This window comes from Benincasa hispida, chromosome 8 (genome assembly GCF_009727055.1).
Source record: "Benincasa hispida cultivar B227 chromosome 8, ASM972705v1, whole genome shotgun sequence".
NCBI classification, from domain to species: Eukaryota; Viridiplantae; Streptophyta; class Magnoliopsida; order Cucurbitales; family Cucurbitaceae; genus Benincasa; species Benincasa hispida.
In genome coordinates, this window is record NC_052356.1 from 57,383,207 (window position 1) to 57,399,789 (window position 16,583).

The 16,583-nt window shown below is 35.3% G+C and overlaps 1 long non-coding RNA gene across 1 annotated transcript; it reads right to left on the reverse strand.

Moving 5' to 3' along the window:
* Positions 1 to 1,613: 1,613 nt before the first annotated feature.
* LOC120083499 lies at positions 1,614 to 3,258 on the reverse strand. The gene is made up of 2 exons (XR_005483437.1): positions 2,935 to 3,258; positions 1,614 to 2,814 (listed from the first exon to the last, which is right to left on the reverse strand). It is a non-coding gene; the product is annotated as an uncharacterized LOC120083499 (long non-coding RNA).
* Between the last annotated feature and the right edge of the window lie 13,325 nt (positions 3,259 to 16,583).

A 16,583-nucleotide genomic window follows, 5' to 3' on the forward strand; every position in this document is an offset into this window, starting at 1 on the left:
TAGTGGAGTGCTCGACAGTTAACGGATGGTGGATCTTGTGGCTAAAGAGTTTAGTCAATTATTCACGTACCGTTAGAACTTCAAGCTATAGGTCCATAAGGTCCCCTTGGTAGCTCAATGGATTCAAGTTGAGAATCAATTTTTGGGTCAGCTTGAAGTGTTCAAATTGACGAGAGTGAGTTTGATTATATATGATATGATTAATCTAATTCGATCATATATGATATGATTAATCTAATTCGATCATATATGATATGATTAATCTAATTCGATCATATATGATATGATTAATCTGGTTCAATCATATATGGTATAGTTGACATGATGTATGATATACACTAATTGGAGGAAAATGGTGTAAATATGATTTGTATCAAGTAAAGGAGAAAAAGACTATGGTTTAAATGTTGCATATGATGTGATATTAAAACTATATGTTATAAATATAACATGATAAGTTAGTTATTATATTTATTTATAATTAAAACAATTATGAGATAATTGTTGGTGGTTTCTCCATAACCGTGCGTGAAAGTGGGAGGTTGTATTCAGTTTTCATAACTGAAGGATAAAATAAAAAATGTTTTTATTTTGTAAGAATCGCTGCATTCAAGTACACTCCCAATTGTTTAGCTGACGAGAGACTACACGATAGCTTCAAGAGTTTGTCTAAATGATCGTGTACACATGTCCTTGTCTAAACAACTGTGTAGCATTTTACAAACGATCGCGCGTCTTATGAGTTTCACTAAACGATCATATAAACGATCAAACTTGTTTTACTAAACGATCAAGCAAAAAGTCTATACGATAGACACTATACTCTCTCACTTGCTTGGTCATTGAGTGCGATCGTTGTTTCCTCCTTCCCTCTACCAAATCCAACAGAGTCCACACCTCCTGGATTCTCACTCCGAGAATTCCAGGGTTACTAAGTGGTGGTGTCCGAGAGGCTGCTTGTTCGTGGAGAAGATTGTTCGTGTGCTAAGCGACAACGAGAGATTTGGGTAGACAATTATAGCAACAACGAGAGGTTGTTGGTCCTAATTCTTCACGAGAGCGAGAGAAAAACAGAAGAAGAGTTCTTTAAAGGTAAGTCTCTCGTTCCTTTGTATTCAATTTATGAAAGCATGTCGTAATTTATTCTGAAATGCATAACTTGTTTGCATGTTTGTGAATGCTTGTAATTCTCTCACAATGAATTTGGAACGATCTTTCTTCCGCTCATAAGTTCTCTTTGATTAGAGTTCCTTCACTCTCACCCATACAAATCAAAGGACAATCCCTTGTGAGTAGGAGTTTATAATACACTCAGGATTAAGACTACATTGTCTAGGTCATCCTATTGAAATAGAAACCTAACTAGTCAACGATGTTGCATCTAGTAGTCAGTATTTCGCAGTCTAGTCTTATGCAGCTCATTGCATAGGATACCCCCACTCGATGTCACCTACACGAACACATTAGATCATTGCATTTTTATCAAATACAAAGTGGATCGTATCTATAGTGTACCTGGGTAAGGTACCCAATCTTATCCCTACACTATAGACCCTTTAGGTTGTATCTTGAACATTGATCCATGTATATCTCCACATATAGTTAAAAATTCATAAGACAACCTAGGATTTTAGTTTATTGGACTTAGGGTTATTTAGACAAAATAATATACAACACAATTAATAACACTTATTGAAATAACATTGACAACTCTTATTGACGACGATCAATTATTTACATTTACTAACTACGAGTTTTAAGACATCAAACCCAACAAGAAATTGCACCCGAACTACAATTTACTGAATTTTTTGCATCAAAGGGAACTATTCACCAATTTCTTGTGTAGAAAGACCATAATAAAACTCTGTTGCTGAGAGAAAGTACCAACATTTATTGAACATGGCCCGAGCTATACTCTTCCAGTCAGGAGTTCCTTTTGAGATTTGGCGATTGTGTACTCATAGCTACATATATAATCAACGGAGCTCCTGTACCTCTGCTAAACAACAAATCTCTTTACTACATTCTTCATGATAAACCAGATGAATATGATTTTATGAGTGTTTTTGGATGTCTCTGCTATGTGTCTACATTGGTGAATCACATAACCAAGTTTGAGCCATGATCACGCCCATGTATCTTTATTGGATATCCACCTGGAATGAAAGCATATCGTTTATATGATTTTCAAAAGCATCAAGTCCTAATATCAAGGGATGTTGTCTTTCATGAAACAACCTTCTGTTTTCTCAACAAAGCAACACCAAAAGATCCTGAAGAAAATGAGCTATTTGGAGACTTTGTTCTTCCTTCTCCAACGCCAGATATTATTTCAATAGAATTTGAACAAGGAGCAGTTATTGTTCCTGCTACTACAACAAGTCAAGCTAAAGACATCAGTGAACTGCTTGTTAATAACACACGACCCTTGAACCAGTAGTCTACAATTGAAGATCCACAACCTTCTAATATTCAAGAGACGACTTTTGTTGATGCTCGAGAACACATTGAAGTCGTAAATGCTCCTTTAAAAAGATCATCCATAGTGCATAATCCTCCAAGTTTCCTTTAAGATTATTGTTGCAATCTACTACACTTGGCCAACTAGTGAAATAACCATCTGTTTATCCAATGAGTAACGATTTATCCTATGATAATCTTGCAGCTTCACACAAGCATTTTCTTTTAAATGTCACAACTGTATTTGAGCCATCATATTTCCATCAAGCCATCAAATTTTATCATTGGAAACAAGCCATGGACGAATAAATTGAAGCAATGGAACACACAAATACTTGGAGCATTATTCCTCTTGTTGAAGTTAACATACAATCACCGGAAGAAATCAAGATCATTAAGTACTCTAATTCATCAATTTTAGCAATTAAGAAAGTATGTTCACAAGATAAAAAAAAGGTTTTGAGAAGTTACCTTTGAAAACCTTCTTCAATCCACGCATTCAGCTTGATGCTTCACTCCAAAAGCTTGTAGACCACCACTTGATCTTCCCTGCTATTCTCTTGGACCTTAAATTGGATGGTGGAATCCAAAATGAGCAGAACTCAAGGAAATTTTTTTGAGAGGAGGGTTGATTTTCTGCAGAAATTGAAGAACCCTTCTTCAATTGATTTTTTTAGCCAAAAATTACACTGTATGTCTTACATACTCAGTACCAAAATTGAGTATTTGTTCACCTCTTCCATGCAATCAGATTGCACAAGAAATGGACGGAACCTACTTAAAGGATAAAGTGGAATTGTGATGGTGAATGTGGGATAAACCCACTAAACTGGATTTTTCCAATTTTTTTAATTTAAATCTAATTTTCTTTAATTAAATTTTCAGAAAATTTAAATTAAAACTAAAATTGAATTTAATATTTGAATTTTAAAAATTCAAATTTTTTATTTTAAATAAAGTTAATTTAAATAAATTTAATTAAAATAATTTAATATTCAATATTAAATTATTTATACCACCAATTCCACAAACATGAATCTCCATTCATGTAATGTTAATATTTAAATTATATTTAAATATTATCCAATTCTCCAATTTCATTTAATTCAATAATCAAACGTTTAATTATACCACATATAATTAATGAATCCCTCAATTCGAATTTGAACGTTCAAATTCTCTCATCACGCTATTCAAAGGTTTAATCCGTTTGTGAACTAGTAGGGAGACTTAATGGACCGAAAGATCATAGATTTTAACGATTCAAGATTAACTGGCTATTAACTACCAAGTCACTCCACTAAAGCCCAGTAGTTGCACTCCCCTCACTGTAGATATATTTTTGTCCATTTGATATAACCATAATTAGTAAGTCAACCCTTCACAAGTTGTTCGTAATAACGACTAGGTCAAGATTTGTTTTACCCGAGGTTACATCTTGTTTTATATGACCCACTGATCTTCTAAAGAACAATTGGTTTGTGATCCAATTACTAAAATGGGTCTCTCTCAAGCCAATGAGAGGGTGGGCCCCTTATTCAAGACCCGAAGTCAACACGTAAGGGAACAACTTTTCTACTATCCCTAAAAGTGGGTAGGAGTGAGTTCCATTTTGTACCCTATGTCCTCAGCTATCTATCTACCCGGTCTTACCCCTAAAATGGGAGGCTTATTGAGGTGACATTGTTGAGCCAAACCCCACCTATGCAAATCTAAGGATAATCCCGAATAAACAAGAGTTCATAGTTAGCTCAAGATTAAGGTCGAGTTACTTAGGTCATCATATTGAAATAGTCAGTCTTAAACAGTAAACAACGTTATAAAGTAAAAGTGACTTATTTCTTGATCCGATCTTATACAAATACTTTTCATAAGACACCTCACTCGCATGTCTCCACATGAACGAGTCAGGATCACTTCGTTTGTAACACTTTACAATAATTGTAACATTTACAAAGTGGGTCGCATCCGATAGTGTCCTTAGAATAAGGTACCTAGCTTTATTCATATACTATAGACCATTTTGACTATTTACTCGAACTTAATCCACTTTTATATCTTCACATAAAGTTAAACTACTCATGTAATAGCCATGGATCTCAATTTATTGGATTTAGGTTATTTCTAAAATGAAATGAGCAACTCAAACATTCAATAATAACTTCAGTGAATCAAACTTCAATAATATCTATATTGATTAACAAAATAAGTTTATTGTTTACAAATCATAAGTTTTAGGACATAAAACCCAACATCTCTTCCACAAGGCCACAATGTAGTTGGTTGCAAGTGGATATATAAAGTGAAATAAAAGGTTGATGGAACTGTTGATTGTTATAAAGCCTTCTTGGTTGCAAAAGGTTATAGCCAATAAGAAGAAGTATACTTCATAGACACCTTTTCTCTAGTGGAAAAGATTGCATCTTTCAAAATGATCCTCTCAATTGTTGCATCTTTCAGGTGATCTCTCACTCGATTGGATGTAAATAATGTTTTCCTCAATGGTGACCTTTTTTAAGAAGTCTACATGAGTTTTCCTTTGGGATATTATGAAAATAAAAGGCATCTCAATTTGTTCTTCTAGTATGAAATCTTCACAAATCCATATACTGTTGTTGAATGAGAAATTTTGGGCCAATCACAAGTCACCACGTCGTTTGCTAAATTAACGACAAATTTCTAAATCATTGACTTTGGGTCCAATTAGAAGTTGACACATGTCCCGAATTGAATTGAAGACAAATTTCGATGACGTCATGCGGATGAATAGATTAAATTGGTCCAATTTGATATTACTATTTGGGCTTAAAGTCCAAACTATAAAAAAAAAAATTGAATTTGACCCAAATTTCAGATCAGGCCCAAAACCAACTAATTGGGCCCAAGGGTCTGGCCCATGGACCAACCAAGCCCACAAAGCCCATTTGAGAAATCTATAAATAGAGAAGTTCTCTTCATTTGTAAGGGCAGCATTTTTTACACTCAGAAGACCCAGAGAGAATTCACTAGAGGACTCCCAAGACTCCTGAAGCTGCACTCCTATAAAGTAGAAGACCTTTGAAGACACAAATACTCTTCCAAGACTTCTACTTCAAGCTTCCAAGTCTCTTGAAGCTGCACTCCTATAAGGCAGAAGACCTTTGAATACTCTTTCAAGACTTCTACTTAAAGCTTCCAAGACTCCTGAAGCTGCACTCCTATAAGGCAGAAGACCTTTGAAGACACAAATACTCTTCCAAGACTTCTACTATAAGCTTCCAAGACTTTTGAAGCTGCACTCCTATAAGGCAGAAGACCTTTGAAGATACAAATACTCTTCTAAGACTTCTACTTCAAGCTTCCAAGACTCTTGAAGCTACACTCTTATAAGGCAGAAGACCTTTGAAGATACAAATACTCTTCCAAGACTTCTACTCTAAGCTTCCAAGACATCTACTTCAAGAACGTTCGGTGCTTTCCTTCTCCAAGTCAATCATATTCACCTAACTGAGAGAGAATCAGAGGATTAAATATTAGAGATCGAACCACATCGCATCAAATCAACTTCAACATCAACACCAACTCAAATTCAACTCCACAAACCACGTTTCTCCAAAAACCTCGTGTGAACAAATTGGCACGCCCAGTAGGACATCTCTACCTCTCATCTCTCTCTCGTCATCCGAGACAAGAAATCTATAGATGGCACCAAAGAAAGTTGCATCCAAAGCTACCGTCGCAAGCAACACTTACATAAGCTTTGTCATCACGGAGGAAATCTGGGGCCAGCTGATGGAATATCCTAAAGGCGGGATCGTCATCAGAGAAAATCCCTTGTTTGAAAATTATGCTTCTGTTACTGATCTATCAGAGAAAGAATCACATTTTGATGTAGTGTCTGTCATGATGACTAACGTAACGACTAAGTCGACCGTGGCAGACATTGAGGTAAAGATAAATCTCCTAATGAAGGTTGTAGAGGAGCGAGATTATGAAATCGCTGCTTTAAGAGATCAGATACAGGCTCAAGATACTGCTGAATCAAGTCAATCCCCAGCTACAAAAGCCAATGACAAAGGAAAGACTGTCTTGCAGGAAAGTCAGCCACCACAATCCACCTCTACTACCTCCCCGTTAGTTCAACAGCTTCAGGATATGATCACAAACTTCATAAGAGCTCAGTACGAAGGACCATTGCAAAGCTTCTTTATGTACTCCAAGCCATACACCAAGATAATCGACAACCTCAGAATGCCAGCTGGGTATCAACCTCCAAAGTTCCAGTAATTCGATGGAAAGGGCAATCCAAAACAACATGTTGCACACTTCATTGAAACCTGTGAAAATGCAGGAACCAGAAGAGACCAGCTAGTCAAGCAGTTCGTCCGTACCTTGAAAGGAAATGCTTTCGATGGGTATACTGATTTGGAGCCAGAAGTGATTGATAGTTGGGATCAACTAGAAAGGGAGTTCCTGAACCGCTTCTACAGTACAAGGCGTATTGTTAGCATGATGGAGTTGACAAATACCAAACAGTGGAAGGGAGAGACAGTCATCAATTACATCAACCGATGGAGAGCTTTAAGTCTGGATTGCAAAGATAGACTTACTGAATTATCTACAGTGGAGATGTGCACTCAAGGCATGCACTAGGAGCTTTTCTACATCTTACAAGGGATAAAACCTCGTACATTTGAGGAGCTGGCAACACGCGCTCATGATATGGAGTTGAGCATTGCCAATAGGGGAACTAAAGATTTTCTATTCTCTGAAGGGAGAAAATACAAAAATGATGCCAAGGGCACTGAAAATATCGTGGGTAGTGCCACAAAAGAATCTATGGTCGTTCATGTGACCCCACTGAAATTTTCCTCCAAAGGAAAACAAACAAAATTTGAAAGAAGGCACAATGAGGGCGAGAAGCGTCGTCCAACTCTTAAAAAACGACAAAAGAAGGTTTATCCATTCCTGGCTCTGATGTGGCAGATATGTTGGAGCAACTACTAGAGAAGCAACTTATTCGGCTATCGGAATGCAAGCGGTCGGAACAAGAAGGAAAAATAGATAATCCTAACTACTGCAAGTATCATCGGGTCATTAGTCACCCAGTTGAAAGGTGCTTTGTGCTAAAGGAACGAATTATGAAGTTGGCTCGTGAAAAGAAGATTGAGCTAGATTTGGATGAAGTAGCTCAGACAAATCGTTACAGTAGCGGTGACTTCAAATGTTCCAATATTGTCTGTGTCCCATGCTCAAAGACAAAGTCCGATCTAGTTTGGAGAATTCAAGCCTATAGTTGTTCGGTTCCAACAAGATATTCAAACAGCAAATTCCGAAAGAAAGATGAGCTTGTTGAAAATGACAACGAAAGGGTGGATAGTAGTGACTCATCGAAAAAGAAAGGCAAAAAGATAACACGGAAGCCTAAGCCTGCTAAGAAAGAAGACAAAGGCTTCCCTCAATTTCGACGGCCGGAAACTTCGGCAGAATTTCTCCCAAGAAGCTTTCTCAATAATCATCCAGAGAAAGTATCAAAAGTTATTGCATGTCACACTATCGGCATAGTGGAAGTTGACAACAATCATGTGACTGCTGAAGAAGTCAAAGACTCAGAAGAAATGAAGCAAAGAACTTCTGTCTTCGATCGTATTAAGCCTTCAAGTGCTCGATCTTCAGTTTTTCAAAGATTGAGTATGGCCACGGTAGGAGAAGAAAACCAATATCCAATGACTACTTCTGCTCGAACTTCAACCTTCAAAAGGCTAAGTATATCCACATCAAAGAAAGATCAACCTCCAGCATCTGCTTTTGATCGTCTCAAGACAACAAGCGATCAACGTAAAGGAATGATGAAAATTTTGACGCCAACGTCATTCCATGAAGAAAATAACGACGAAAAGATTCACAGTCGTGTCCTTTCATGCATGAAGAGGAAATTTTTTGTTGACATAAGTACAGAAGGTTCCTTGATATTGAAGCCAAAACTCATCATATTGACGAATCCTACAAATGAAGAGAATAATTAAAACCATGATGAAATACTCTTCCAAGACTTCTATTTCAAGCTTCCAAGACTCCTGAAGTTGCACGCCTATAAGGCAGAAGACCTTTGAAGATACAAATACTCTTCCAAGACTTCTACTTCAAGCTTCCAAGACTCCTGAAGTTGCACTCCTATAAGGCATAAGACCTTTGAAGATACAAATACTCTTCCAAGACTTCTACTTCAAGCTTCCAAGACTCCTAAACCTCCACTCTTATAAGGCAGAAGACCTTTGAAGATACAAATACTCTTCCAAGACTTCTACTTCAAGCTTTCAAGACTCCTGAAGATACACTCCTATAAGGTAGAAGACCCTGAAGATAAAAATACTCTTCCAAGACTTCTACTTCAAGCTTCCAAGACTCCTGAAGGTGCACTCCTATAAGACAGAAGACCTTTGAAGACACAAATACTCTTCCAAGACTTCTACTCCAAGCTTCCAAGACTTCTACTTCAAGAACGTTCAGTGTTTTCCTTCCCTAAGTCAAACATATTCACCCAACTGAGAAAGAATCAGAGGATCAAATATTAGAGATCGAACCACATTGCATCAAATCAACTCCAATATCAACACCAACTCAAGTTCAACTCCACAAACCACGTTTCTCCGGAAACTTCGTGTGAACAGCCGCCTCAAACAAGTTTTAAGACAATAGTTTTGTTCGGTTTCAACTCTGTTTTGATGTCCACGGATTTATTTGATCTAAAGCGGACTATTCTTTATTCACAAAAGAAACCAATTCATCACTTGTTACTCTTTTAGTCTATGTTATTAACATTCTACTTTTAGGACCTTCTCTAGAATCAATTGATTCCCTTAAAGCTCTTCTGCAATCTAAATTCAAGTTGAAGGATCTTGGTCATGCAAAGTATTTCCTTGATCTTGAACTTTCTCGTTCCTTATCAGCGATATACATTTCTCAACGGAAATCTTGCCTACAGATCATAGATGATTGTGGTTTGTTAGCTGCAAAGCCAGCCTTTTGTCCCATGGTTCCTAATCTCAAACTCATGACTTTTTCAGGAAAACTTTTATCTAATGATGATACAACATATTATAGAAGACTTAATGATTATTATATTTACAGATTTCAAGACCAGACATTTGTTTTTCAGTTCATAAACTAAGTCAATATATTGCTCGACCATATTCAAATCACCTTGATGTAAGAGTTAAAAAGGTGCATGTGGAAGCAATTGGGAACATAACCACTCTAATTTTATTAATTTGAAAGATTAAAGCATGCATGTATACAACTTGGAAAAAGGGTTTAAGATACAAGCATGTACGTATATAATCTTGGAAATAGGGTTAGAGATACAACCTTTGAAGAAACTAACAAATGAAGCTATTCTTTGGTTGAAAATGATCACAAACACTTCGTGGACTATCATTAGTATCTTCCTCGCTATTCTCCGACCTTAGGATGGACTGTAGGATCCAATTTGTGATTAATTTGTAGGGAATTAAGAGTTTGGAAGAGTTTTGGTGTGACACTTTAAGAAGATAATTAGGCTTCAAGAAATCAAAATTGCATGAAAAAAAAAAATCTCTACAAAACTTCTTCTATTTATAGAAGAATTACATGGAAAGTGAATCAACCTCAAGATGACACTTAATTATGCATGCAATTAGTGGGATTAGTTGTTAGGGTTAGTGAGAAAAGTGGGAAAATCCCACTAACCTTAAATTCTTTTAATTTTTTATCTTCTAAAAACCAAATTAAAAGGAATTTTAAGTTTAAATAAAATTAATTAAAATAATTAATTTTAAATAAATTTAATTTCTTTTAAAACAATTTTAAGTATAATTAATTCTAATAATTATTTTTAGATAAAATTAATTAAATAATTTAATTAGTAAAATTAATTTAATATCAAATATTAAATTAATAACCAACATGAATCCCTACTCACGTTTATAATATTTTCAACTCTCCAATTTGTTAAATTCAATAATTCAACTATAAGTGATTATGCCAATTATATCACATATAATTTAGTATTTATTACGTAAACTGAATTTGAATATTTCAAATTCTCTTGTCATACGATCTTAAGGTTAAGTCCAATATGAGGTAGCAAGAGACCTAATAAACCTACAGATCATGAGCTCCAACGATTTGAGATTAACTAGCTAAACTCTTTAACCTAATTAATCAACATTCGTTAACTACCGAAACACTTCACTAAACCTAATAGCTGCACTCTTCTCACTGTAGATATATTTCTTGTTGGATTTTATGTTCTAAAACTCGTGGTTTGTAAACAATAAACTCATTCTGTAAATCGATAAAGTTGTTATTGAATATATGAATTGCTTATTTCGTTTTAGAAATAAATCCAATAAACTAAAATATTCATGGTTATTACATGAGTACTTGAACTTTATGTGGAGAAATAAAAGTAGATCAGGTTCAAGTAAATAGTCAAAATGATCTATAGTATACGAATAATGTTGGGTGTCTTATTCTGGTGACACTTTCGGATGCGACCCACTCTGTAGTTGTTACAAAGAGTTGTAAAGTGTTAAAAACGAAGTGATCCTGATTCGTTCATGTGGTGACATGAGGAGTGGGACGTCCTATGCAATAAGTTTGCATAAGATCGAACTAAGAAATAAGTCACTCTTACTTTATTACGTTGTTTACTATTTAAGACTAACTATTTCAAAACGTTGACCTAGGTAACTTGACCTTAATCCTGAGCTAACTATGAACTCCTGTTTAATCGGGATCATCCTTAGATTTGCATTGGTGAGGGTTGACTCAACAGCGCCGGCTCAATAAGCCCCCCCATTTCGGGGGTAAAACCGGGTAGATAGCTGGGGACAAAGGGTGCAAGAAGAAATTTACTCATACCCGCTTTTAGGGATAGTAGAGAGGTTGTTCCCTTAAGTGCTAACTTCGGATCTTGAACAAATGGTTCCACCCTCTTATTAGCCCGAGAGGGACTCTATTTGATGATCAGATCACAAACCAATTGTTCATTAGAGGATCAGTGGCACTTAAGGAACAAGAGGTAATCTCGGGGGTAAATCAGTCTTTCGACCCAACCATTATTATGAACAACCTATGAAGGGTTAACTTACTAATTATGGTTATATACGAGTTGACACAATATATCTAAGGTGGGGGTAGTGCAACTACTGGGTGGAATGACCCGGTAGTTAACGAATGGGTGTAAAGAGTTTAGCCAATTAATTTCGGATAGTTGGAGCCCATGATCATTAGTTCCATTAGGTCCCCCTACTAGCTCACAAACGGATAGCCTTAAGATAGCGTGATAAGTTGATTTAAAACGTTCAAATTTGAATTAAGGGTATTAGTAATTCATTGTGATATAACTACACGTTTAATTTTGGAACTAAACGTAATTGGATAATCAATTAATATATAAATATGATTTAAATATTAATTCTATAAATATGGATTCATGATAATGGAATTGGTAACAAATTAATTAAATATTTGATATTATATTAATATAATTAATTAAATTATTTAATTAATTATTAATTTTATTAGAAAATTTGATTATTGAATTAATTTTTATAAAATTAATAACATTTCAATTTTAATTAAAGAATTAAAATTGGAAAAAGATTTTGATTTTGAAAATCAATTTCAAAATCAAAAAGTGAAATTGAAAATTTAGAGAAATCCCGATGTGGGCTTTTCTCACTTTCAAGCAAGAAGGTTATTCACCTTCTTACACATAATTCTACCACCAAATTCAAGAGATAGCTGGTATCACTTGAGGTAATCAGTTTTGCATGAGAGTCATGTAATAAAGCCACTCTTAATTTAGTGAAAAAGCTGATGCAATTACTGAATTTCTGAGTTTTTTAAAGTTAAAGAAGTTGTTCTTCAACAAGCTAAAAAAAACCAGAAAACCTCTCCCCCAATTCCCTAAGTTCAAGTATGTTTTGTGTCTCACAACTCAATATAAGGCTCCTAAGAGTAGTAGGGAAGTTCTATTGGTGGTCCACAACAAGGATTGTAGAATATTGTAGAATATTGTAGCTCAAATTCGTGTTTGAAGAGGATCTTCAAAGGTATGTGTTGAAACCCTCTTAATTCTTTGTGAACGTGCTTATTTTGATGTCAAAATTAAGGAATTGGAATGCTTAATGATCCTGATTTTTGCCGTTGCATGTTTCTGTATTCCAACATTCCTATCCACTTGATATAACCATGATTAGTAAGTTGATCTTTCATAGTTTGTAAAAAAATACCGTTTTACCCCTGTAATTACATCTTGCTCCTTAAGTCTCATTGATCCTCTAATGAAAAATTAGTTTGTGGTCCAACCATCAAACCGAGTCCCTCTCGAGCCAATGAGAGGGTGGAGCCCCTTATTCAAGACCTAGAGACAACAATTAAGAGAACAACCTATCTATTATCCCTAGAATTGGGTAGGAGAGAATTTCATCTTGCAAGACTATGTCCCCAGCTATTTTCCCAAGACTACAATTAACTAATAACACTTGGAAGCAAAAGGCAATGAAGAATACTTTGCATTTTCAAAATTTCTGTAATCACGCCATCAACAAAGTCTATACATGTGAACTTCATGTTGTGATATATATATAATGCAAAAATAGTTGACCGTGTTCAATGTTACATCACGGGAGAGGATTATACATTCGTTCAGTGGTAAGTGAAACGATGATGAAACCGGTGTTAGAAGAGCTTCTTATGAATAATTGCCATTACAACACCTGAAATTCGCGAAAATGTTGAATCTTTCTTCTTAAAAATCTTAAAAATCGTGATTCTGCTTAAAATCAGGGTAGGGATTTACATATTTGATTTGGTTAGATTGGGCATCCCTATCGCGATAGGAAGGTGAAGGGTTATGAATCGTTTTTTGAATCTATATGGCCCAATTTCTCATGTCGCATTAACTTTTTGAATTCGGGTCAGGACTTTGCAGGTTTCATTGGGTTAAGTGCGGTATCCTGTCACGATCGGAAGGTGCTTCATCGGTGAACATATTTAACCATTGGGTTGCATTACTGAAATCGAGCCAGGGATTCACTATATTTAACCATAGTCCTCCCTATTGCGAGTGACGGTTCGTGGCAACAACCGTTAAAAAATGAACGCTTGGAAGTGTCATCGAGTTAGGGACGATCACCATCGAGCGAGGAATTTCAACCCGAATGCGATGGGCCCTTTAATACGGAAAATTTTCTTTGTCCTTAGTGGAAGGTTAGATAACATACACATGGGCGAGTTAAAATTCGATAACGCGTCCAAAAGAAGGTCATCCGTACAAAAAAAAAAAACAATAATATATATATAAATAAAAATAATATATAAAGTCAAGTTAAAAATACAATTTTTAAAAATTTTAAAATATCATATTTCTTTAATCCACATTAAATTAAAATATTTTTTTTTTAAAAAAAAGACATAAAGAGATCAAATCTTTTAGGATTTTAAAATCTCAAGTTTGTTTAATCCACGTTAGAGGAAAACTTTGGGAAAAAAATCTTTTTCTATTTATTGGGTTATATGTCCTAAAACTAGGAGTTTATAAGATTAAACATATTATATTTTCAATAAAGATGTTATTGAGGTTTTGTTCAATAAAAATGTTATTGAATATGTAAATTGTACTGAATTCAATAAATTAAGATTCATGGCTACTACATGAGTACCGAACTTTATGTAGAGACATAAGAGTGGATCAAATTCCAGTAGATAGCCAAAACGATATATAAGTATACGGATAAGGTTGGGTACCTTATTCTGGAAACACTATCAGATGTGGCTCACTTTGTACTTTGTACAAATGATGCGATCCTGAATAGTTCATGTGGAGACATGTGAGTGAGACGTCTTATGTAAAGAGTTTGTATAAGATCAGACCAATAAATAAGTCACAAAGTTGTTTGCTGTTTAAGACTGAGTATTTCAAAGCGATGACCTAGGTAACTTGACCTTAATCCTGAGCTAACTCTAAACTCTTGTTTATTCGAGATTGTCCTTATATTTGGATGAGTGGGGGTTAGCTCAATAGCGTCGGCTCAATCAGCCCCCATTTCATGGGTAAGACCGGGTAGATAATTGGGGACATAGGGTGCAACACGAAATTCACTCTTACCTGCTTTTAGGGATAGTAAAGAGGTTGTTCATTAAGTGCTGACTTCGGGTCTTGTACAAAGGGCCCCACTCTCTCATTGGCTCGAGAGGGACTCGGTTTGGTGATTGGATCACAAACCAATAGTTCATTAGAGGATCAGTGGGACTTAAGGAACAAGATGTAATCCCTGAGGTAAAACAACTTTTGACCCAACCGTTATTACGAACAACCTGTGAAAGGGTTGAGTTACTAATTATGGTTAACTAAGTAGACAGAAATATATATATAGTGAGAGGAATGCAACTATTGGGCTTTAATGGAGTGACCAGGTAGTTATTGAATATTGATTAATTCGATTTAAAGAGTTTAACCAATTAATCTCGGATCATTGGAGCTCATGATCTATAGGTTCATTAGGTCCTCTATTAGCTCATAAACAGATTAAACTTTTGTTGGGATTGGTGTCCTAATTCTCCTGGAGTCTCGTAGTTTGTAATCTATACACATTGTTGTGAATAAAATATTTTATCTGGCATTTACTCATATCCAATAAACAAATCTCCATAGTTATTGTATGTAAACTTATGCATGTATATGAGATATACAAGTGGATCATGCCTTAAGTGATAACCTAAATAGATCTGTAATATAAGGATTAAGGAGGGATACCTGATCTTGGTGACACTACGGATACGGCCCGTTTTGTAGAGGTTTGCAAGTGTTGTGAACTATTATAGATGGTAGATCCTGACCATTCATGTGGAGACATGCGAGCAAGGGTGTCCGATACAAAGAGTATGTATAAGACCGGACCACAAGATGATTCGTCTCTGTATATAACGTCATTGATACTGGAGACTTACATCTTACCTAAACGACCATAGGTGACATGACCTCAATCCTGAGTGTTTTGGGAACTCTTGCCTTTGAGGGCAATCTTTTGATTAGTATGAGTGAGAGTGGCTAGATTTTCAACTCAACATGCCTACCTTTTCCAGGGATTTGTTTGATTTGTGAGCTGGAAACTTAGTTACACAAGATGAAATTCATTCATTCTCTGAAACAGGAATAAGTAGATAGATTGCTCCCTTAAGAGCTGATTCCGGGTCTTGAACATAGTGACCACAACTTCTTTTTGAAAGAGAGGACTCAGTCATAGTAGAACTATTACTTATATTCATTAGAGGAATAAATAATACTTAAGGAGTTAGATGTAATTACAGGGACATAACGGTTATTGGCCCAGCTGTACTTACGAGCGATCTGTGAAGAGTTATCGTACTGTTGATTGGTTGATATGCACATAATATATATGTTGTAAGGAGAGCTCAACTATCGACCTTTAATGGAGTGCTTGGTAGTTAACAGATGGTGAATCCTATGACTAAATAGTTTAGTCAGTTATTCACATACCATTAGAGCTTCGAGTTACAGGTCTATAAGGTCCCCTTGGTAGCTCAATGGATTCAAGTTGAGAATCAATTCTTGGTGTTGATTTGAAATGTTCAAATTGACAAGAGGTAATTCGATTATATATGATATGATCGATGTGATGTATAAGATACATCAAGTGGAGGATTAATGTAAATGAGATTTACATTAAGTAACATGAAATAGAAAAAAAAAAAAAAAAACTATGGTTTATATGTTTCATGAGATGAAATATTAAAACTATAGGTTATGAATATAGTATGGCAAGTTGGTTATCATATATATTTATAATAATATTAATAATTGGATAATTATATCTTTTTCTCTAATAACCAATTGAGTGGGAGGTTATTGGTGGTTCATAGTAACCGTAAGATAAAAAGAAAAATGTTTTCCTAAATTTAGTATGATTGAGATTTTCCATTCTCGGCAAGTTCTCACGGAAAGGCTGTCAAGTGGATTAGATTCATTAAACGATAGCTGAAGAGAGACTAAATGATCGTGGAGTCATACTATAAGATATTTCACTCAGTTGGCCTTTAGCTAAATGATCGCGGAGCTTTTGCTAAACGAT